At 40.1% G+C, this 26122-nt stretch overlaps 1 long non-coding RNA gene across 1 annotated transcript in view; it reads left to right on the top strand.

Moving 5' to 3' along the window:
- LOC147144702 (uncharacterized) overlaps nucleotides 1-26122 on the top strand; it is a 47485-nt gene that overhangs the window by 16972 nt on the left and 4391 nt on the right. The window contains exon 2 of the long non-coding RNA XR_015087530.1: nucleotides 22456-22597. This is a non-coding gene — a long non-coding RNA (uncharacterized LOC147144702). The remainder of the gene's footprint in view (nucleotides 1-22455; nucleotides 22598-26122) is intronic.

Below are 26122 nucleotides of genomic sequence, written 5' to 3'. Positions count from 1 at the left end.
TGGAGTGGGATAAAAGAATATGAACCCAAAATAGAAGATTAGCCTTTATTTCAAGTTTGACCTTGACTGAAACCAACGTTACAATCAAGGTCAAAATTCAATTTTTGAACATTTGTTTCCAAAGTTGTTAGTTGTGCTTCAATCAATTTCTCACTGTTAAACAATGTGATGGCACGAAAGAATTTTTAATGAGGTCAAGTATACATTGTTGTTGTTTTTTTTGCCAATCTCTTTTCTTCACCTAATATGTGTTAAGTTATGAAAGCCGCCATTGTAAAATTACCCAGATGTTTTATTATCATAACCGCATGTATGATGCTTCTAAGGCTGCGTTCAGACAAAAAGAAGGACTCCTCAGCCAGTCATGTCTAGTCCAGGTGTTCCTCGTTTTTTAGAACTTGTTGATTTTGTATTTAGAGCTTTCCCCAGTACCCTTGCCATTGTTTTTTGTTAATATATCGCTTATTTCAGTATAGCCTGTACCCCTCCCTCCGTGCTTTTGGATCCTCACCCAATCACAAGCATTGCACATTTGAGCCTGAAAGTCATGACAAGGTGGGAAATCACTAATTACTAGCCCTCAGACTGTCCCTTGAGGAATGGAGAAAAACAGTTGGAGGAGACCTTTAGGCTAGATGGGCGGCGGCAAAGTAGATACATATGGCCTGCACTGTTCATATATATATATATATATATATATATATATAATTTTCTTTTTTTTTCCATTCCATTTTAAAAATCCATTGTAGACCTTGAGCATAAAAGTCTGCCCGTTCCTAATTCCTAAAGACTTTTTTGCTCCTCTTTCACCCTGGGACATTTCCCAAAACTCGCTTGTTCTGGTAGCAATTAACGGGCAACTCAACCCAAGATGACAAAACTTTCTGTCATATGAGGGGAAATCAAAAAAGTAATAAGCCCATTTTAATTCAACCCACAAATAACTGAACTTTTTTTCAGAAATGTTCACAGTTTGTAGCTTAGATACTTGTTTGAAGGTTTATTTCAAAAAGAAGTTTTGTTTAAAACTTCCTTTTTTTCCCATTTTGGAAATGGATTTGTTGTTGGAGGCCCATCAGAAGTGTTGTAATTGAATTTCTTGCTTTGGGAGTGGAACCACTAATAAACATTTTCAAAGGGTTGCAAATTATGTATGGGGAAGCTGCACCGGCAACAAAAGAAATAGTGTTTCCCTTTAAACACCACACAAGAATCCCAGGGTCAAGATTTGATTTCCAAACCTCAGAACTGTGAGGCAGACAAGCTAACCACTAGGGCACTGTGCTGCTCAATCTCTATCCAGATAACATCAGAGTTCTATCCAAGACGTTGATCTGTTGGTTGTAATTGTCTTTATGTTAAAAAGTCTTTTTCCAGTTTTTCACATTAAAGGAGCTCTGACACCTTAAATCCCCAAGCAGTACGACTAGCCGGGACAAAGAAGATTGAACTTTGCCCAGATGTGATCTCCTTGAATTGTAGTACATTGAGTATGCATCAAACTTTCTATGCATCAAACTTTCTGTTCTGTGAACCCCTCTGACATGTCTGCTGCTACTGTTTTTATCTCGACCCTGAATTGTAATGAGATGCGCACGCACCCTCGGCTCTGTCGCTCATCTGCAGATGATGGAGGAAGCTCGTGCTTACCTGCCTTCCTTCTCTCGTTGACTGCACGCTGAGTCAGAAGCTTTAAATTCAAATGGACATCGCAACGTAGCAGAATGTAATGTGGAAAAAAAATCGTTTCATTTTGGTCTCTTGGCAGGAAAAAGAGAGCGAGCGAGAGAGTCAGGTTTGTAAATATTTGTCCGTTGGCACAACTTTCAGCCATCCAGCTCTGCACCGCCACAATGGATTTGAAACGAAACAATCAAGATGTGCTTGAAGTGCAGCTGACGATTGACAATAGATGGGGAACTACAGAAATTAGGCGAACTAAGCACTGACGGAAGTGAGAAGTGTAATTATCACACACTGGGTCGACCTCCGCTGACGACTGACAGAAACACGCCCGCTCGTGTGTGTTCGTTTGCGGGGGTTTTCGAGAGGACTGCATTGACTGTGATTGGCTAAGGAGGCGGAACCAGAAGACACCGCTTCATTTTGTTATGACAACACAAATCTACAATGTTTGGGTCTAATATTTTATGCATGTGTCTTTATTTGCATAGAAACCTTTATGGTTGTGATTCTCTGTTAAATCTTGGTGAAATTATTTATATTCAAGACTGTCTCGTGTGTGATCGTAGGGCTGGTTGCGTCCATTGACTATAATTGGAAAGGCTTTGCGCTTCCTGTACAGTAGGGGGCGGAATGCACCAGAGAGCTGTAACCCGCGCATAAACCAAGAAGAAGAAGATGAGGAAGAAGAGGATGAGAAGCAACAACAGTTGGGCTCAATCCCAATACCCACACTATACCCTAAGGTCCTCATTGAAGTGTACACGTAGTGGAAGTGGACGTAGCGTTCAAGAGCGCAGGTTACAAGCGAACGAAAATTGCAGAATTGGGACAGTGTGTGACGTCATCGACTTACACCACTGGGTTGGATCTGAACTGTGAGGCGGACGTGCTAACCATTCGACCGCCCACATTCATTCATTTATAAGTTAATTGTTTTTCATTTCATTAATTTTTTTTTATCACTCCAACATCTGTTTTACTGAGCAAGATTTTATGACTTGACTTATGACTTGCTTGAACCAAGTAATGACTTGACCTGCTTGAAATTTGGTGGCGACTCGACTTGACTTGCTTGATTTTTTTTTTTCCCACCGTGACTTGGGACTTGCTTGAGACTTGAAGGTTACGACTCGAGACTTACTTGTGACTTGAGCATATGTGACTCCCACCTCTGGTGTATAGTATCAAACTTGTATATTGTCACATGAATCTGTTGCTGCGATTGTGCTGTATAAAGAACAACTGTATGTAATAAACAATTTTGCCAAAGGCTTACATAGTCTTTTTCAAAAAATATCAGCTGGTCTACATGTTATCTTGCAGACATTTCTCTGCACGCTCTGCAATAATAAGTCATTCTTTCAGCACAAGGAGGTTTATGATCGAGTTTTTGAAGAAATAAGGCAATGCCACCTTTTCGGTCTGTCCCATTATCTTGCACTGCAACCATCACTGTTGATTCTCCAGCTTTGTTGCTGTTTGTATTGCATGGCGCTGGTCGAGATGTGTCAACATATTGTCGTGCTTCCATTACATTTCACTCAGCATTTGCAAAGGCTTTCCGCGGCAACCGTCTTTTCAAGATGATCTCCATTCTTTCAAAATGCAAATTGTTTCCATGCAATCAAATGCATTGCTTCATGTACCTTCAAAATATATGTTGATGTTATGTTGAGTACTTGACGTAAATCCCCGGCTCTGACCGGCGTGAAAAATGAATACGAGTTTACTAAAAATAACTTTCAAACCTGAATAAAAAAAAAAAAAAGGTTTTGACCATTTTTAGTACACCGATTAAATAGATGCACTGTATTGTTCCACCCCTAAGAGCTTCTATAACAATAAAAGTGGCCAAGACTTACTTGTGATTGATTTATGACTGGTCACATTTAGTTCCCTGTCACAGCATGATGACCATTTGCACAACATAATAATATCCAATGCAATATTATATGAATAATAAAAAAATATAATTAATTACTAATTAAGGAAATCAATATATCAGTCACATCTGTCATTCTGACTTCTTATGTAGCATCTCAAGAGATTTGGGGTGTTATGTGTGACCTCTTTGTCTTGTATAATCTCCTATTTGACCTGGAAAATTTATCATGTGAACATTCCAAACAGATAAAAGCCCTCACTCAACCTTCCACTTTCCCCTCACTGTTCTGGCAGCACCACTGTGGCAGCACACTGCGACATTTTCACTTTTGTTTGCTCCGCTTGCGTTAAACAATGTTATCTTTTCAATGTATCTCTTGTCTAGGTTTCTCCCTCGCTCAACACCTGGTTAAATAATGTATGACTACAAGAATGTATGTTCAACTAACTAATACCCAACATCAGTTTGTTTCTATTTCCTGAACACCAGAATCAACCTGCAGTTGCGCACAAAATGCACGTAAACGAAACAAGAGTAAAGCAACAATACACATATAAACAATACAACTTGCAAATAAATATTACAATTATTAATTAGATATTAGATCAAATTTAGGTGGCCTGGACTGTGTTTTTTCTGACATTTTTTTTTCTGGAATAATGACTTACTACTGCATTGGACATAGGTTATTCATAGACTATGGTGCCATCTGATGCATTTACTGATTTACATTATATCAGTGTTTTAGGAAGTGAACTCCAACTTAAACATAGAGCACCCTTCTGTTTATTTAATGATTTGTGGATACAGTCTATTGTAACATATTTAGATAATCTAAGATTTCACTGTAGTTTTGAATGTGTGAGCTATACTCTTTGTCAGAGATGGGAAATTTACCCTATTTTGACAGTCCGTCCTCCACCAGTGAACTGGGCACCCTAAAAATAATTGTCTTTCGACCCCGTCCGTCCTCATCCTTTCAAAGCGCTTCCGTCCTTACATTTCACCAGTCCACCCCCACTGCCCCCCTCCCCCCAAAAAAGAAAAAAATGTGTCCGTGCATGACGCCGTGGGAGAGAGGTTTCATAATTCATAAACATCATTTAAAGGGGAAGTCAACCCAAACATATTTTGTTCAAGAATATGTTCTATACAAGCCCACTAGTTGAAACATAGCATTCTGATAAATATTGCGTTTGTGGAATAACCTGCGTGGATTTTCTCCAGGTACTCCGGTTTCCTCCCACATTCCAAAAACGTGCATGGTAAGTTAATTGGACACTCTAAATTGCCCGTAGGTGTGTTTGTGAGTGTGAATGTTTGTTTGTCTCTGTGTGCCCTGCGATTGGCTGGCAATCAATTCAGGGTGTGCCCCGCCTACTGCCCAAAGACGGCTGGGATAGGCTCCAGCACGACCGCGACCCTTGTGAGCATAAGCGGTATACAGTAGATAATGGATGGATGGATATATATATATATATATATATATATATATATATATATATATATATATATATATATATATATATATAATATAATGTGTGTGTGTGCACGTATGTATATGTATATATATATATATATATGTATATACATATATATATATATATATATATATATAGAGAGAGAGAGAGAGAGAGAGAGAGATGCTATTACTATAACTAACTTGTAGCAGAGTATGAAGGTGTCAAAAACACAGCATCCATGTGAAAATGGAAGAAAAAATACCGATATCAAAATTTTCCCAGAGGCGTTTGGGTGGCCAGGAGGTGGGCCAGAGAATGATAAGGGGTGGTCATGGCCACCCTGGCCACCACATAGGTCCGCCGCGGATAAGGAGATTGCCTCATTCCATTCTGATAATATGGTTTTGTTTTGTTTTGTTTACACTGCCATGACACATCTGAATTGTGACACCTGGAAGCAAAAATCTAGTCCCACTTGAACCATCGAGTGTGAATCCAGCCTAAGATTGAAAGCAGTGCGGTTAATTCAAAAGTGAAAATATTATTATATATATATATATTATCTGTCTTACAGTTGTCATGTAAAATGAGAAGTAGCTTTTTCGCTGTGTACGCCTCACGTTATGGATCTTCTTGGATCAACGTGAGTTTTGACCTCCTCTCCTTCCTTCCTTAAGTTTGCAAAGCAGTTTGCATATAATAGCCTCTAGTTGCCATAGAAACCAGATTTTAGTACTGCTGTTTTCCCTGTCTTTCTCTCTCTCTCTGCAGGAAAATGACAGTTGAATGTGAACCCTGCACCCTCGCTTCATTTCATCTGTCCTCACAGCTCTTGTCACCTCCATCTATGATCCTCTTTTCCTCTTCCTCTGACACACAGTTTTCATTTTTCCTTTTCTTACAGCCTCAGCCGCCTTGCTTCTCCGAGCTTAATCCGTGCTTGCTGAGCTGCTGATTGCCACGCATGCAGAACACGGGGTCACTATGAGTTTATGTTTGTATTTACATTGCTCGCTTCTGTCAGATCTGAGGAATGTGCCTTGGCTGAAAGACAATTATCACGTGACAACTGAGTTACATTTCCTTCACACCTTGCTTACGTCCCACCAGAATTGTCTCGATTCACTTGCCGACGCTATTGCTATATGGACGGCCCCTCCATCCACAACAGCCTCCTTGCCGCTAAAGTTTTCGGGGCAACTTTGGGCGTTCTCTTCAACAGCGCCACATAATGTATCATCAAAGCTGGGATTAAAAGTTTGTTTTTCTTCTGTCTTTTTTTTATGGTCTTGGCTGTCGGAAGAGTTGAGCTGGAGGATTTAAGCTTATTAGCTAAAAGAACAGGGGAAGGGAGTTTTGAACTGATGTATGGCAGACTTCAAAGATGGCTTAATCTCTCAGTACACGTGCCCTATACAGGCTATTTATACTGAGAAGCCATGTTTCTTCCCAAAGACTTCCTCTTGTTACCCTATAACCGTTTTATTACTGCTTGTATGTCTAGACAGACGAGACTTCCCCGCTGAGTCGTTCCCCCTTTCTAGTAATAAAAGGTCATACAGTGGATACAAAAGTCTACAAACCCCTGTTCGAATGCCAGGTTATGTGATATTGATATTCACAATATTCAAATTTGATGGAACAACCATTTAAAATCTTTTTCCACGACTAGAACTTTATTTGGGCTTACTCAGAGGCACTTGAAATGGTGGCACGTGTGTGCTGACTCCCATTTCACCTGAATTTCAATGTGGTTGGTTAATTTTGGTGACAGCCACATCGCCACTTATAAGAGGATGTGCACACTTGTGCAACCACATCTCAGTTGTTGATTTTTACCTCTTCTCGAAAATATTTGTTTTCAACTGAGATTCAACCGCAGATTACAGGACACAATGGTGGAAATAGATTTGAAATGATCCATCTTGGCCTCATTTTTTCCGCAAAAAACAACTGGCCATTTGAAAAGAGAGTGTAGATTTATTGGGCCCTATTTTGGTAGACTGGCGCCCGTGCGTTCTGCGTAAAAATAGGTGCACCTTCATTTTCATGCCCGTGCAAGTCTAATCTATAGCATGCTTGGGGCCGTGTTGCACCTGTTTGGGCGTGCCGGCACATGAAGCAGCCTCGCCCCCGACGCACCTGCTAAATTGGTGACAGAAAGTTGTCTGCTCTCAGAATACAAACGGGCGCATCGTCATTTCCGTGCCAAGACAATGGTCTACTTCAGCGTGTTGGTGAATCGGTAAACACGTTACGCCTCACTGGGGGTTCCCGACTGGCGGAGCCACGAACATTGGTCTAATTTATTTTTCAATCACCATTCATCATGCGTCACTATCTGTTAATTTACTTGATACAATTTCAAAACGGGGTCCCCTAAAAAAAAATTTACGACCCCGTTTTGAAATTGAGTAAATCTACAGATACTGGTGATAAAATGAAACGGATAAAAATAAAAAGTATTCTAAAAATTAAATACTCCGTGAATTACAAAGTCATGGAAAAAAAACTCCTCAAGTACAGTAACGAATTATTTGTACTTCGTGACTTCCCATCCCTGCCGACACACTGTGCGTACACTGCGTATATGGAGCAGCGACCCACATAGGGCCCATTATATCAACTGAATGTTTTCCATACAGATTGTTGAGCGCAAAACGCTTGAGTTTGGCTCTTCTGTTCCTCATGTTGTTGATTTACTGCAAGTCCATCTGTTTGTGCCATTTGACAAGAAAGAACACTGAATGACGATGTAGGCGGTTCGCACCTAGCCACTAATTGGCTGGGTGCCATATGCTTGTCACTTGTGATAAATTGGTGGGACTGTTTCTTATTTGTTTTCATATTTTACATCACTGTATATTAGCGGCTGATTTCATTTCGTGTTTGTGGAGCAATTGATGTCAAAACAATTAGATGAGTGAGGTGCATCTGTGACAACTAAGAGAATGGTGTAACATTAGCGTGGTTAATCTCTGCTTGTACTTTGAAAACGCGACTCAAACATTTCCATCCTTCTTCATAATCTTCCCTGCACGCTGACAAAATCACTTAAATCTGCTTTTATTCTGATTTTTTTTAAACAAATGTTCGTAATATAATACATCTCAGATGTGTTTGAATATAAATGCACACCTCTCCAAAGTTATGAATGTAAATGAAATTCTTTTCTGAGGCTGTCCTTGGTTCACAGAACTTTATTTGATTTTGCGATGGAAGCAGATGATGATGATGATGACAAATATTTTCTAGTAGTGTGACTAATTTCTTTTCAGACAGTTTGCTAATGTTCGATAGGGTTGCCACAAATGATTATTTTAATTTAGCTTGAATTCTTTATGTACAAACGAATCATAAAGACAATTAAGATGATAGTACATTCAACTGGTATTAAACTTTGCAACTTAAGCCATCATCCCTGACATGTTTATAAATGACGGAGCGACTTAATTTAATGGCAATTCTCTGGCCTTACATTTTTTAGCTGTAATTCTTTAGTGCATTTTAAAATGGAACCAAAACTATACACTAGGCAGAGTTGCACTCATACAGTGACATTATTTATAAATACAAAAAGAAATACTTGTATACATATTTCACTCTTCTTGGGCACAAATACTTTTTTTAACAGATAGTTAAATCAGAGAAGTGCATTGAGAAAATGCAATGTGCTAAAGAAAACTAAAATAAACACTTGTATTGGTTTTTAATTTAGTCTTAAATTAACCTTTATCCAAAAGGTTCTGTTTTTCTTCATTAGTATGCATAATTTAAAAGTAGTAAATTGATCTACACAATCAAAATGTGGTATGCACCGGCAACAAAAAAAGAAAACTTTTTTGCACTATAAAGGCCCTGATACACCAAACCGACGTTTCTCACAATGAGAAATAGTGACTACCGCCGCCGATGGTATGGGAGGGTATTACATCTTATGCACGCGCAGAAGGTACTTTAATGGTTAGCGTCGCTGTCTGTTGTTGCGGTGTATTTTTCCAGCGTGATGTGCCGACAGCCGATGCCACGGGGGGTAAGCGTCTGTCACTGTTGGCCAACGTCGTTTTGATCTATCTAGGCCTTTACACACACCTCCGGCCGTGAAATCGTGCTTAATTTGACTATTTGCTATTTGCTTAAATTGGCTAGAATTGCATAAAAATTACAGACAAAGTAAGGTCGGACCATGAGAATCGATTTATGATGAAAAAAAAAGAATTTGACCATATTTTATATAGTGGAAGTTGGTCGAAGTTGGTAGACAGAAACGCTAATGGAAGCCCGTTTAAAATGCTAGGCAGACCGGCCTATAGGCGATTGCTATTTGGTCCGGCCGGATAAAAAGGCGGATAGTCGGACAGCGGAACGGCACCCCGGTTGCAGTGGTAAGGCGATAAACGGACATTTTAGTAAAATGCGCAGCTCTGGTAGTCGGAATGCTGTGTGTGGCATTTGTCCACTTTTAATCACCCCCTTCATAGCCCAATTCAAAAGACTCCCTTTTGGAAGAAAAGTGTGTGTGCTGGAGGGGAAGGAAAACGTTATAGGGGAAGACGGAGAGAATCAAGAGAGGGAACCAGTGAAGTGTAAAGACTGTGCATCTCTCTCCCACTGTCTTTCATCACTCTAAGAAGCCTATTATGTCTGTGGAAAGTGGCAGAACAAGCAGACATTTGCTCACTCCCTCTCCCCAGTTTCTTAATATAGGAAGTTGGTTCCCACAGGCCGAACAATACGTTAGCCAAGCGGAGCAGTATTGTTTGATGGGAGGATTTGGTCAACCTGAAACTACACAGACTTTAGAGGAGCTACTTATGAGTGCGGGAGACATAGGCACCCTATTGTCCCCAGTGGGGTACAACCGTTATGTCTTCAACAGAACCAAAGTCCACGAGCTGAACAAAAGTCCACATTACACAGTAAAATGAATTGCTTTAAACCTCAGAGATTTGTTGCAAATTATGTGACATAAATGGCTACATTGTTGTAGGCTATCTAATAATTTACTTCAATACTTCAATAAACTCTTACTAGTGCACGCTACCCTCAGGTGTCTGACTGCGTCACCCGTGCCATTTCATATGCGCACATTGCTCAGGCAAGAATATTATACAAATGCGTGCAAATTGGTCAATGGTTTCGACTTTAAAATGATTAATGGCGGATGTCACTGCGGCAATTTCACATGCGGTTTACCTTCATACTCGCGTGCGAGCCACACACGTTGTTTTGAAAACGTGTTGCAGATTCACTCCAAGTCCGAGTGAGGAAAAGTGCTTTGGAAAATGGATGGATGGATGATAATAATTATGATTGCATATGACATACTATACTGCAATTCTTGTCTCACAATAGCCTGAGTTTCCACAGCAAATGTATTCACTTAAATTTGGCAAATAATCATAATAGCTTCGTTGGAAAACGTGTTGCTCATAACAAACACATCTTCTCTTTGATACTGTTCCCTCCTCTCACAGGTTTTCTTTAGCAGAGGGAGGTTGGCTCTCCTGCAGTTCTGCAGCTGCTTCCTCACCATTTGTCAAGGAGTCCGATAAAACCCTATTATACGACGGCAGGAGGGCCTCATTCAGACTGTCATGCAGGCGTGCAGATGAAGCACATCTCGGTCACACAATCACAGGCTGTTGCAGTAAGAATGAACAAGATTCATTTGAAAGTCCTCTGCATGTTTTCAAAGGTCTGTACGAGCATAACAGTGTATCGTCGCTGTCCCGTGAAAAAACACTTATCTCCAATTTTGCAAACTTTTAATTTTCACTTTAATGCGATGTCTGGAACGCGGAAGCATGATTCATGTAAAAATAAGAAAGTGAAAAAAAAAAATGGAGGTAAGTGTTTTTCCACGTGACAGCAACGATACAACAGTCTGCAGACTTTGAAGTGACCTAAGTGCATTGCATAATAGTGCTTCTAAGGTTAGCTGCATCACCACATTCAAACCATTCTTGAGACACACGTTGTGTAGGCATTGTTTTTCTATGGATAACTTACATAGCCTTCTATCCATCATTGTCAACAAGGAAATTCAAGTCCTTGCATGTTGGGTGAACGAAGCATCTCATTCTCCGTCACTTACTGCCAAGTTGTGAACTTCCAAAGTGGCGTTGTGACTGCTATCCCCCTTGAGAGGTATTCCACACATAGCCCCCTCTTCCACTATAAGCCATAGTCATAATCAATTAAGAATGGATGGATGGTAGCTATGTAAATGATAGATACTGTATTTACTACAGTATGTGTTCTTGCATGAAGCAAAAAAAAGAGTATTTGTTACTAGCATGGCATTACGGGCTGAGTCGAGTGACGTTAATTGCGTCAATGGACTGTATGGACTGACAGCGGCACTTCCGCGTTCAGCTCTCTGTAGTTCAGCTCTCTGTAGTTACTTTGTATTTATGTTGATTTTTGCATTTAATTGACATTAAGCTTGACTGCGTACCTATGGAAAGGAAGATGGTAATGCCCATGAAATCCAAAATACTGCGGCGATTGCTTTAATATTTTCAGAGGATGAAGTGGACATAAGTGAAGATGTGCAAGCACAATGCCTTATGAGCGCTGAACTACAATTCTCAAACAACTGTTTGACCTTCCTTGCTGCAAACAGCCATACAGTACAGCTGTCATAAAACCAGTGGAGCTGAAATAAATGCATTTAAAAAGAACCCAGAGAGCTCATGAATGAAATGAATTCACAACAATGAAAACAGGACATTTTCCCTGTGATTAGAGGTAGTTATGTCACGTTAGCGGGATAGAGGACCTAAATGGAGGGAGGCAGGAGAAGCAGGGGGTACTGAAGAAAATATTTACTAACAAAAACAAGCACAAACAAATCTTGAAAAGTCCAAAACTCAAAGTAGCAAAGAAACACTAGAGAATCAAAACACAATCCCAGGAGAAACAAAGAACATGACAGAGACAATGATCTGACAAGGACAGAACAAAACCTAGGAACTTAAATACAAGCATACTGACAAGACAACGAGAAACACCTGGACGAGACACACAAGGTAGGAGGGAGCTGATTGGCCAACACAAGGGAGTGGAATGCAGACAGGTGGACACAATCATTGACGAGACAGACAAATGCTGAAAATACAAAACCAAAAAAAAAAACAAAAACATAAGTTAGTTAGTTTTGTAACCTAAAATGTTGTTTACATTAGTTACTGTTTTACTCTTGCGCTTCTGTTATTTTGCTTGAGTTTTTTTTGGTTTTAGTTTGTTTTTGTTACTATAATAACCTTGATTACAGTGTGATGTGAAATAATGCATCAACTTTAGTGTGTGTTAATTTGTATTTGAATGTGTGTGTCATTCTGTATCTTGCCTACAAATATATAACCGATTTTGTTGCTACGTCGCAACCAAACTTTTTCTATACGCCGTCATGATCTTTCAGATGGTGAGTAATCCGTCAGGTCTTGCATGATATGTTTAGTTCTCGTGTGATGCCATGAACAACACTAGCAGTTTAACTTATATATTTTTTTCAGAAACCTCTGTGGCATTAAAATTATTTTATTTGTGTTCTATTGCACATGGTTGTCCTTTTCCTGATCATCCATCTCTGTTTTCCCCCTTTGTGGCTTCTCAGGGCCAGCTGTGACATTGTGTTAAGGTTCAATGATAGTTTCCATGTAAAATAGCTTTACATCCTGCACATTTGCGAGCCTGGCCTGCACTTAGGGTTGCCTGGATAAGCTAAATCCCTGTTAAGTCCCGCAGGATCATGGAGGTGAGCATCACTGCACTGCACACGACATTGGTTTTTCACACAAGATGCCACTTACCTCCCCATGATCCTGTGATAAAAATTTCCATGTAAGACAGACGTTGGGCAGACTGATGGTTTTCATGATGGCTCAACAAAAATATTGGCGACGTCTTAATAGTAAAAAAAAAAATGACATAGTTGCAGTGGTGGGTCGTGCTTTTCTCAATCAGGACTTCCATAAATCATGATTAACCCGCCTCTTAGACGGTCAGTCAGTGGGGATGCACATCCTGACATGCACATGTAGCTCAGCCAATGATTGCACGTACAGTGAAAATCCAGCCAATGTACAGAAAAGACAAGAATACTGACAATCCAAGTTTGGGATTTTTAAATGCCACCGAACTGCTTTGCTTTGTGAGAGTGACTCCAGGATGTACCTCTACTCGAACTGATCCGCAGTTATTCATGCTTAACTGAGACGCACTCAAAAATATGGAGTCACAAATATATGGTTGATACGAGCACATTTGTATTCAGAATTTGTTTTCATACCGTGTAAAAGTATGTGAACAGAGTTCTAAGATTCATTTTTGATAAATGTGCATAGGAAACAAAAGAATGGAACTACTGTGCGCATTGTGTGCATTATTAGTGTGTTGTTGCCAAAATGTATTTGAAAACTCAATTTGGGAAGTATGATGACCATCTGCGTGGCTGACAGAACGTTATTCTGTGGGAATTAAATCCTTCTTCGTCCTCTCATACGCCCAAGAAGACGCAATGTCTGTAAGTGTATATACAAACTAGTATATAAGATAAGGTTTATTGTGTTCATGTTTACTGTGCGTTATCAGGGTTAAAGTTTGCTCCTGTTTCGGTTAAACTTTCTTTCCGTACATCAAATACAGGGCCAACAGTATATCTTGCAAAATAATATATCATCAAAATGCTAATTCCTCACCAAAAACACCCCCAAAGTTGTGTTTTCCTCCATTTACTCATCTCTGAGCATTCCTGCACATTGATGCTTTCTAATCACCAGCTGCGCCCAATTCAAGGAAAATGATTTTTCAAACCAATTCAATTTTTTTCCAGTGTATGCCAATGATTGAAATTTTGCTTATTTATTGTCCCTGAAAGTAGCAAAACATTCAACTTTCTCAGGGCAAAAAACAATGGTGTGGTGGGCTGGATTTGGCAGGGCTTCAGTCTGGCATACGTGTCAGACAGAAGGCTTAGTTTTGACTCTTAACTTTCAGCTTACTTGGAAAGTCATCCGATGAATTGCAGTTCTGATGCTATCAATATGTAAAACATGAATAGTGAAAGTGTATAAATACTAAATTCAAAACGCCTGGAGATGTAAATGAAATCAGCCAGCATTCCTTTCGGAACCGTTGTGCCACAGGTCATAAAATGCTAGTTTAGTTCTTCATCTGCCCTGTGTCTGTGTAGGTGTGTGGGGCGGGTGAGTGAGTTGCGAAACACTGCTGAGTGCGATGAGCCGATGGCATCTGAAGGCTATTAGCATGGGGAGAATACATTCCGGAACTGGCCAGCCAATACAAACACTCAGCTTGCAATAATGAGGTGTGACTTGACTGCTCTGTTACCATGGAGATCCTCAACAGGTCAACGACTATATGTATAGAAGAAACATTTTGTTTGTTCGTTTCTTTTTACTGAACATTTAAACAAGTAACAGAAAATATTCCAGTAGGAAGTAAAAGAAAAGAAAACACAAGTCATCATTTAGCACAGTTTTCATGTTCAAAAGGGGATAGGCAGGGCCAGTTCTAGGCAGGAGCAAGAGGGGGCCTGGTCCCCGCAAAAATAAATGTTGTTCCCTCCCCCAAGCTAAATCCCCCAAATATAGTATATTTCACATATTTTTTAATATTTCATGCCTCTCTCCTCCGCCCCACTTCTTACTGTCTGTCTTGCTTGCCTCCTCAAATCTAAAATATATCAAGTTTTTGCTTGTGTCATGTTTCTCAACCCCGCCCCAACTCTCCTCAAGAGTATCGGCCTGTTGCCGGCTCGCTGTGAGGGTCTGCAGCGAGCTGAGACCCAACTTCCAATCACCCATCAGTATGCAAATGAGCCAGTGTTGTCAGTTAGACATGGTAAAGATGGCTGGACATAGATGGGCACTTGACCCTTTTTTGCCAGTCCGTCCTCCGTCCGCGACCTGGGCACACTTTTGTCCCCGTCCTTCCATCCTTATTGATAAAAATGATCTTCCTCCGACCCTGTCTCTCTTCATCCTTTTAACGCGTTTCCGTCTTTACATTCCGTATGTTGGCCTGAATGTGAACAATGCATCGCCACGCAGCGCTGAGGCATTTTGGCCGAAAAATGCGAAAACAAGGCATTCAAGCAGTTAATGGGACAATCAACAATGCAGTGCAATGGCTGACCGGCGACTTGATCTCTTCAAGTGACGACACTCGCAGAAGATTACCAGAGATTGTCGAACGTTTGCATTTTCAGCGTTAAGCGTGTTGCTGGGTGGGTTGCGTTTACGCAAAGCCAGTTAAAGTCAATCTGGAGGGCTGCTCTGAAACTCAGCATCAACAAAAGCTCGATTTGGCGGATGCTTCAGGGAATAATAAACCTTAACCTGTATCGACTTCAGCTTATTCAACCTGAAGATAATGATGCTCAGAATCATGAATGCCACAAAGCTTTGAAATCCGACTTATTGCAATAAACCCTTAGTGCAAAATAAATCATTAAACATCTTCCCGTAAATTGCTGCAGATGACATTGTGTTGGTCTGTGCTTGGATATATGACCTTTGACCCTGACCACATTCCCTCCACTTCTACCAACCAAATACACTTCAGATATCAACATTGGAAAATTACCAGAAATTTTGAAACCATCCATTATATTTTCTTTCAAAGCTTGATTGAGATACAATCTACAGCATCAAATCAACATTTCACTTTTTCACTAATAGTTGTTTTAATATATTGTACTGATTGTTCATAGGTTTTTTATCTCTGTACTACATTTTAATGTAAATCGTATAAATGTTATGGTATTGGTGTCACTGTATAAAACAGAGTAATGTGCAAAATCAAATGTCAGCCACATTGCGCTGTTAATATGTGTCATGATCTTTTGTCAGTGTCGTAGTGTTTTAATAATAGTACATTATACTAATAATTTCACATCATACTAGTTGTATTAAGTTCATTTTATCTTCCTTGTTATCTATATTTTGGTTGGCTCATATATAAGACAATCGACATTTTAGGTCGTTTAATTACCTGACATGCTTCATCAGAGTCTGATGACTTGACTTTAGCTCAATGCGCTCAGTGTGTTGAAGTGTGATGTTTGTTGCAAGGGATCAATTATGGTTTAGGCACTGAATGACATCCCGAATCATTCATTTACACCTTTTGGCCTCAATCAACAAAACCTTTTTATGTGGCACCAGACCAGGCACTGAGCTTATTCTCAAGTACAGGTACATTCCACCCTCTTGGCCTGTCTTGTGGTAATTTCCAAGCATTGCTGTCTTTCCCAGGTCTCTCTTGGCCTCAGAGTGAAGGCTCTTGGCTGAGCTCCATGCTACACAAAGGGCCCGGGCATTCCAGCTGTCTGCCTTTAATCCAATGTGTCAACTTGCGTTAATGTTGCAGCGTGAAATCTAAGGGCGCAAAGCGGCACGGAATATCTACAAGAAAAAAAAAAAGTGCTCGAATAATTTCTCTGAATAAGGCCACCTCACACTGAGCTAGACGGTCAGTGATAAGCTAGTGGTAGGTGTGATGAAAGTTAGTTGATGGCAATTATTTGTGCTAGTACGTACTTGCGTATGTATGAATGTTTTGTAGACCCAGAGAACGATGGTAATATTGTGTCATCAACCCCCCTTACAACAAAATAGGATGTTGGTCTAATTAAACGGAGAAGCTGAGAAAAGACAAGCTCATGGCATAATGTGAGGCTAATTCAGCATTTCCGCTCCTCCTTTAGGACCCCTGTGGTCCGCTCTGACACACAATGGAGGAATGACACGCTTCTGTGGTCAGTTAATTATCTTGGACACACACACACACACACTGGCACCCAACCTCATGCAGAAAACGTATGCATGGAGCACAGGCACAAATTCGGATGAACATATGCCAGCGTCTCACAAGTCAGTGTGAACTGCCACGCACACGCACACGCGCACCTACACACGCATTTACCACTTCTATCAAGCCATTAGGAATCCCCACACACAGTTCACACAGTTCCAACCCTCCTAAACACTTAATAAATGAATATAACTTTTAAAATGCAAAATGAAGAATAAACACCGAGCTGCAGGCTCCATTAATAAATTAATATGAGTGGAGCATGCTCTGCACATTGGCACAGGACAAAGACGAGGGAACGTTGGCTAATAACTACATGAAAGTTTTTCTTTTTATCCTAAAAAGACTCACCTTAAAAATACTGAGTCGCATTGTGCCCAAAGGTTCAGTCCTTGTGCGTTAATGTGCCTTTTACTGTAAATCCTTGATCTTGTTGTGCAACGTGAAAGTTACCATGCAGGCTCCCGTTGCTTCTTCTCGCTTCTTTTAAACACGAAGAAAAAGCACGTCTGCCGGACGTAGTCATGGCAACTCACTTTTGCTTACACGACAACAACAACAACAACAACAACAACAACAACAACAAGGATTTAAAAGGCATATTAATCCACCAGAATTGTATCTTTGACGACAAAGCCATTTCAAGATAAAAAGAAAAACTTGAATGTAGTTATTAGCCAAAGTTTCGTCCGCTCACAATTTCTGAACGCAGCTGTTTACTTTTGTACTGGCTGTATTCGGATCTCTTTTTTTGGGGGGGCACTCTGAATAACCGAACGGCACATGTGAACAACGTTCTGAATTTCCGGACGGTCTGTGTGAAGCAGCACACTTGGAGCCTATTTCCAAACGCACCCACGATGAGGGAACATGGTTTTTTGGGGGCGACAAGCTCTAGAGCAGGGATCTCAAATTTGCTTTCCAGCATGGTTTCCATTTCTTCCTGCTGCAGCACACCTGATTCAAATGATCAGCTCATTAGCAAGCTCTATGGGAGCTTGACAATGATCCTGAGATGGGAAACATGCAGGAAAGCAGGGACTAGAGTTTGAGACCCCTGCTCTAGGGCATGTTTGGAAATTTTATCCGAGCGTGCACTCCTTATACTCATTGACCCGGAGAATACGACGTCTGTGGTTTCAAAAAACAATTTGAAACGTGGACTCATCAGACCACAGCACACTTTTCCACTTAATGACTCATTACCTATAGCTAAAAATGTTTTCAACAACGTCTTTTTCTTGGATATGGAAGTGTCTTGGATATTCGAATTTGTAAAAAAAAGAGATCAAAATTGTTTTCATTTTATATTTATTTTTTTCAGGGGAAGCATAATCCAGTGCTGCAACTGGTCAAAATTCTTTTTTTTTGCTTTTTTTTAAAAAACTTTTTTTATGCTTTTTCTTTCTTTTTTTTTTTTGCTTTTTTTTCAGCAGTTTGATTCACACTTTGAGGTAAAATGTTCAAAAGGTTGCCTTTACATTATAATATTTCTTTGAAGTACATTCCTCTCTGTATCTCATTGTGCATTTAAAGGAAGATCAATCATTTCTAATGGCCAAGTCTGTTCTTTGACCTGTTGGGTTCTGTGTCCCCCACCCTAACAGCCAAGATGTCAACTCTGAAGCAAGCCACCCTGGTGTATATAAACAAAATCAAAAAAAAAAAAAAAAAAAAAGGAAGAAGAAGGGAAATGATAGAGGCAAAGAGCCAGACTGAACAAAGCTGGGAGCGGAGAGAAATTGAACACAGTGGCTGTTGTGTGGATGAAGGGCAAACTTGGCACAAATGCTAGGCGGTCTGTAAGAGTATCCTGTGCTGCTCTCAGCTCCATGTCTGTCTCCTCAATACTGTCTTTGTCCCCGCAATGCACACAGTGACACTGAGAATGCACATATAGCAACACCTGGTCCCTCAAACACTGTTCCCCCTCCCACTTCTAGAAAGGGCTAAGTACAACAACAGGCCAGGATATTATGCAACATTTTTAAAAACCCTCTTCGACTTGATATCAAGTCATATCTGGTGCCAGTTTACAGATTGGGGGCATATGATGTTGTTTCCTGGATGAAATAGTGAAAAGGGTCCAAGGGATAAGATGTATAGCAAATGAATATCCTTGGCCTCACAAGAGCCTTAGTGGTTGGTTATCTTACAGAATTATGGAGGGCAGGAGCATCACAGACAGAGAAGAAGGGATCGCAACCAGCGTTTTGCTTTTAGTAACCTGACCTACACTGAGAGCAGCCAAGGCCAAGATAAAGAGAGAAAGGACTGTTGTCCAAGACTCCAAGAAACGGCAGATTAGAGTCAAGCCTGGTATCAGGTGTACAGGTCGTTCCTCCCAGCCAATTGCATTTCAAGTACATTAGGACATGGCAATTTACCCCTTCCTGACTCCAATGCCATAACTCCTCAACTACCGTAACTAGTATTGGGTCATGATTTGACGACCGGTTGTGATTTCTTTTTTTTTTTTTCTTGTTGTTCTTGCAGAAGAATGTTTGGATTACTTTTTCATGACAGCACCGCCTTAGAACAATGGATCCATGCTTGTGAATTTTCATTGTCCGAAATTCCTGAGTAATGAGAAGTCCTCCCCAGCAATGAACCCTCATCCTTTTCATTTTAGAGGATCTCTTCTCTGACAGTCTCCTGTTAATGAAAACACAGAAAGATTGTTTGATCCAGGCAGGATCCATAATACGAGACAAATCTTCTACTCTGTTCCCCACTTTCTGATTCCCTCTGACCTTCAACATGCTTGAACACAAGCCGCACTTGTTTTTCTGACAATACTTCACCTGTTTTGATGTTTGACTAAGGCTTTTTTTTCCCCACGGTCCAGTTTAAATGAAGGCCTGTCATGCTGGTTCAGTGTTCGAATCTCAGCACCGGCCTTCCCGTGTGGGTGCTTGCGTGAGTTTTCTCCGGGTACTCCAGCATGTTGGGTTGATTGAATTTTCTAAATTCATCTGTAGTCCAGCTTTAGTAGGGGGCAAAGGTGTCAAGTAAAGTATAAATACTTCATTATCTTACCTACATCGAAATTTTGTAGAAATCCGTCTATACTGGTGTGTTTATTTTTCAGCCTACATTTGACTTCTTTCATCAAAATATCCATACTTTTTAGTCCATACAGTTAAAATATAAATTAAAAAAAACTGCTGCCATTTTATTTGGGTTTATTTTCATTCTGGCTTGTCATTGTTCAAAAAGACAACTTGTTGACAACTCAGGTGTCCATACCATATCACATAAACAGCAATGCAGGAAGGAGAGAAATTTGCATTTTTCCAACTGGAAATACACTTCCTATTTTGAGTTTGTCTCAGCTAAAAACAAAAACATTAAGGTTTGTTGTACACTCTGTGCTGTTGACAGGGTGTTTCAATTACACTACGTCAAAAAAAAAAGGGGGGGCATGTAGATACCTTTGGAGGGCTGGTGGATCTCCGTAAATGATTTTCCAGAGGTGCTCTATTGGATTTAGGTCTGGGAAACGGATGGGTGAGTCTGTAGCATTGATACCTTTGTGATCCAAGAATTGCTGACACACTCCATTTTTTTGTGAGCTTGCGAAGAAAAACAAAATACCAAATCACAAAAGATGCAAGGAAACAACCAGAAAGCATGAGGAGAGGGAGAACATTTGATAATATCCAATGTGATTACTAGAACGATCTTCTGCCTGGACTCCTTCAGAAGACCATCAAACAGTTGCGGCTCATCCAGAATAGTGCGTAGGCCCTGAAGACTTTAAGTAAATGCTAATTGAATTTAAAAGCATAGCCATCTGAAGTCAACAGACTCAGTTCAGTTAGTGCACCCCACAGATCAAAGTAAACATGGTGCATCAATATTTAGCTGGTATGCTGCACACAAATGCAATTAGCTGCCAACAGGACTTAACTTAGCCCAAAGTGTAAATGCTTTTCTTAAATCCAGTTTAAAAATGTATTTTACCCATACGTATGATTAAAATCTTTTGGAGCATTTCTTTAATCAATTTTTCCCAAATCATTCCTCGCGCAGTACATTTTTGTAGTAATTTTCATAAACTGCTTTTTATTTCTCTACTTTGCTTTTAAATGTCTTACGTTGTTCTGTTTTTTAAATGTCTTGAATTATGTTTCATTTAAATATTTTTTGTAAGTACGTGAATCACATTGCGTTACCTCGTGTATGAAATGCGCAAAATAACTAAAGTTGCCTTGCCTTGGCTTAACAGGGGTCCTACGAATGGACTGTCCTTTCCACGTTGTCTGTCCCAACGATCCAACAGAAAGTGAAATTGATTCACAAGACAGGTTGTTATCACCGATGGATGAATAACTTGGAGTTACACAGTAATGATCTCATGTTCACTTTTTGTGAACACTTTTTGGCGCCACTGCACCACCATCGTCCCTCCAAATCTCATCATCCCAAAATTCCCGCCGCTTCCTCGCACCCTATTTGTTTGATCTCATCCTTGACATCCATCCCAGACAGCAAAACATCACAATGGCCAATCAGCAAGCAGCCTCACACTGCTGTCATTGTCAGCACCATACCAGGGTCAAGGAACCTCTGTTTGCATCCTTTCTCAGACGGGTCATATAGTCCATCCTTTGTCCAAGCCACCCATACAGATGGAATCTGAAAGTAAGCGGAATCTCGAAGGATATCAACAGCAGCACTGCAGAACAATGGCACACGTTTGAGAACAAATGCACCCTTTATGTCCAGTGTGGGGACAGGAGGGAAAAGAGGGTTGTGGAAATCGGCTGCGTGTATTCTTACACACATAAACCCGTACAAAAGCACACGCATTTATAAACAAGCACGGGGCGCCACCATCGTACATATCGCTACACTATCCTTGTCTCTTTGCTGCATTCTTGCTTGATGGCTCTATCCTTCTGACCCTTTGACAGCTTCACGGGTGGGGGGGCGCTATTAGTTGAAGCCACAGGGAGTCGGATCAGACAAACAACTCTTGCTCTAGCCTGAGGAAATGCAACATCTCTGTGGGGTCAAAAAAAAAAAAAAAAAAAAGGCTTTCCTGACTTTATAGCTTTCTCCTCTGTTGCTGCTTTGAAATAGCAGGAACAGCGCAACACAAACACCATTAATGCACTGCATACAGTCAGGGATTGGTGGGCTTACTTATCAAAACCAGTTCTGCTATTTAAAAAAAAAAATCCGGCTATTCGATTGAGAGAAACACTTAGGAAATAACAGCGTAGTAAGGCAACACTGCAAAATTACATTTAACCTTAAAAGGCCATATCATGCTATTTTAAGCTTTGCACAGTTAACTATAGGCATATACAGTATATCATTATATATTACCTTTGGCACAATGACGATCTAATTTCGTATGAACTATGTCTTATTTTGGTTGGTTCACATTGCTTTCACTATTTCAAACCGTTTCAAGTGCTGTCTGTGTGTTTTGACAAAATACCCCAAGAATTAGAATAACAGTAAACATTACGCATCCTACTGCTTGCCTTGCTGAAATTCTCTTTAAACATTTTGGCCCTGTTTCATGCAAGGGAATGAGTGTTAATCCTGCCTCATATTTTGCAGAAGAAGAAAAAGAAGAAGAAACGAACAAAACACAGGCTCTCTGGGGCAACTTTCTGCCTCGCGCAGTTGGGTTGAGATGGCGAGACAGAGAAGATCGAGGACCCTTACAGAGACAAGTTCAGAAATGCTCGGCTTCACCTTGGCAAGTGCCACCCTCACTCATTTAAAGCAATGCTTTGAAAGAATATAACCAGCGGTGAGCAGAATATTTGGGACTCTGGGCCTTCAGTGGAGGTTTAAACATGACCTATTCCACCCCTTAATACTAACATAGCACTTTTACAAAATAGGATTTAAAAAAACACACACACAATATAACAATGCATGGCATTAGTACACATTACAGACAGAGACAGGCATTTTACATATTTGGGATTAATACCATTATCAATTATTATTATACAATACAATACAACACAACTTTACAGTATATAGAGCATTTCATAAAAGCTACAGTTACTTTACATGAACAAAATAGCAATAATACAACAACAAAGACAGTGAAAGCAATAAATTAAAACACAAATGATTATACTGTATACAGTAGACACCGGAGAACGGCAGAAAAGTGTCAGCCTCACGTCGGGTCAAAAGCCAAAAAATAGAGATGTGTCTTCAACGACCAATCATGGCTGACCTGTCTGAATCTGAGCTGTGATTGGTCGTTGTAAGTAGTTGTGATGTTATTTTCAGTCGACAGAAGACAAAATGGCCGCCCCAAGAGATGGCTAAAAACGAGTGCATTTTACTGCTTAATTTTTATTCCACAAACGCAAAATTAATCAGAATGTCGTGTTTCAACTAGTGGGCCTGCTGGGAACATATTCTTAAAAAAAAAAATGTTTTGGTTGACTTCCGCTTTAAGTACAAAAACAAAAATATGTTTTTACAGTCAATTATATACAAAACTCATTTTTTGGGGTAATAACAGAAACTTCTCTGCACACAAAACAGTTGAACTGTTTTATTAAGATAACATAACATAGCATAGTGCTTGTACTGAGTAGAAAACAATTGCCTGGAAACAGCGTTAGTGCAAGCAAAATTCTGACAGGATAATCTGAACTAATGACAATAAAGTCCTGCAAGAGCAAAACAGAACAATATAACGAAAAAATGCTAAGTTAACGCAAGATCTCAAGCACTCATTCAAGAGCTCAATTGTGGTTGACTTCAGTTCTCTCTATCGATCTGCGGGGGTTCGAAGAAATAGCAAGCCTAATTCTATTTCAGAAAGTACAGATACGTTTTTAAATGTACATGTCTGAGTAAAAAGTTGTCAGAAAAATAAATACTCATGTACAGATTCTTGAACAATCTCCAATAACAACGTATTTGTACTCCATTACTCCACCACTGCTGTCCACATCGGCGCCATGCTGCCCTGGTGGAGTCCATGTTGTCAAAATGTCGACATCAAGTGGACAGCCATGCGCCTTTCTTTCGCAGTCTGATGATAAAGCAGTCATCTTGTAGGCTTTGTTCGGATGAGCACACTCCACTTTGTTCTTTGCTGCTTTAACCCCCCTCTGGTGAGAGTGTTTCTCAATTGCTGGCTTTCACCTTAACTCCACTCTGTTGACCTTCGACACCAGCAAGTCACAAAAACCTCTTGACCCCCATCTTAACCATTGGAGTGTGAGACAAGTGGTTTGTTGTTGTGGATTTATCGTCAACTGGCCTAAAAGACAGAAAAATAGCTTAACCAGTACATAGGAGTTGTTACATTTTTATTGAATTTGATTTATTTTAATTAACGAATTGGAGGATGGAAAAAGTGCTAGTGGTAGTTTGTCGATTTTTTTTTTTTTAGTTTGTCAAAGTTGCTAATGGGAGCTGTTTTAAAATGTTAATTGGACCGACCTATAGACGATCGCTATTTGGTCCGGCCGGACAAAATGGCGGATAAACGGACAGCGCAAAAGGGTACCCCGGCTACAGGTGGAAGGCAATAAATGGACCGTGAATTTTTAGTAAAATGCCCAGCTCTGGAAAGCGCAACTTGGGGAAACTTGTGCCTCAAAATTTAACAGGCAGGACTATTCGTCAGTTTTGTGCTCCATGGACCAACATATAGGCTATACATCAACAAAAAGTTTCTTGTGATTTTATTTTGGAGTAACATGTAAGTAACACAGTTAGCGGAAGCGTATGGGACTAAACATATAACAACAAATATAGTATTTTGTTGTTCATTTTATTTAGAAAATTGCCATGGAGGAAAACTGAAAGTTGCCAGAAAATACAGGAATATGAAAATAATGCCTGAGCAAAGTAACAAAGTATTTCTACATTTACAAGACTGATTGTTGGCTTGCCTGCTGGTCCTCTGAGGTGAAGGCTGTGAGCAGATTACAATTCCATAGTAGCATATAATGAAGGCAGTGCAGCCAAAAAACACCACAAAATCAAGAGAATCGACTTGTGGGAATAAATGAATACAACTTAATTGAAGACATATTAGTCAGTCATTCTGATGGTGTTTTAGGCCAGCAGGGAAAGCCTTGCATTCCCTGACGACTAACCACTGATAAATTGGTGTGACCGTGAGGATGAATGATCGTTTGTCTATATGCACCCTGCAATTGTCTGGCGACCAGTCCAGGGTGTGGCACAGCCCTCATCCAAAGACAGCTGGAATAGGTTCCAACTTATTACCTAGGACTCGAATAAGGACAAACTGCAAAGAAAATAGACGAATAAGACAACGTATCACTGAAATAAAGAAAGTACTGTTAGGGATGCATCAGACCTGTTCTGACCTATTCTGTGATGTGTTGTTATTGGCCAGTGTGCGTTTTGGGATTTGGATCTTAACAAAAGGTCAATATTGTCAGGTTTAGGCTCAATGGCAGTGACACATAATGAACATTTATTTGAATCCTCAAATTAAGATATTACTCTATACTGCCTTATATGACCAATAATCAGAAACACTATGTCAAATCCTGCTGTCTTGATGAAACGCTGAAAGTACCCTATTTCGAAAGTCCTGGCTAGTATCTACTGCCCCCTTGTGGATTATATAAACACGGCGCTGGCACGCACGGTCTCTGCTACCACTCCAAGTAGGAGGCCTTGACACTCAGCACTGTATGCACTATCCCATTCAGTGGTGGTCTTGTCTTTGATGTCTCCCCCACCCCCATGCGTCGAAACACACACGCACGCGGACACACACAGTGATGAAAAACAGTGATGAAAAAAAAAGGATTTTTTTTATTTTTTATATTCCATTACTAACAAGAGCAACAACAAATCGTGATTAAAATTAAAACACAAATCTCGCATTGTCGAAATAAAACAAAACCTCAGGGAGCAAGTTTGCCTCACACCCAGCAATGCCGTCCTTTGTTGCCGCACATATTTCGCATGCCAGGAACAGCCACTGATCTCTCTCTCTCTCCCCCCAAAAAAATCTAAATCTAAATTAGCTCAACTATTATGCAACCCAATGAAAGGACTCCCGCAACGGTACATGGAATTATAGTTTTCAATTCAATTTGTGTCATTTTAATACACCATGCTCTTATGTGTATATTAAACACCTTAAAACATATTTGACAGTACAATTTTGATGATTTATTGCGAGGACATCATGTTTAAACGTGTCCTTGGTCAGAATGTGCAATGTTTCTTTGAGTATCACGTTTTAGAATTTGCCATC

Source organism: Filicampus tigris, chromosome 7, assembly GCF_054856515.1.
Source record: "Filicampus tigris isolate MCC_2025a chromosome 7, RoL_Ftig_1.0, whole genome shotgun sequence".
Taxonomy (NCBI): Eukaryota; Metazoa; Chordata; class Actinopteri; order Syngnathiformes; family Syngnathidae; genus Filicampus; species Filicampus tigris.
The sequence above is the reverse complement of the archived record's forward strand: the minus strand, read 5'-3'. Positions and strand labels throughout refer to the sequence as shown.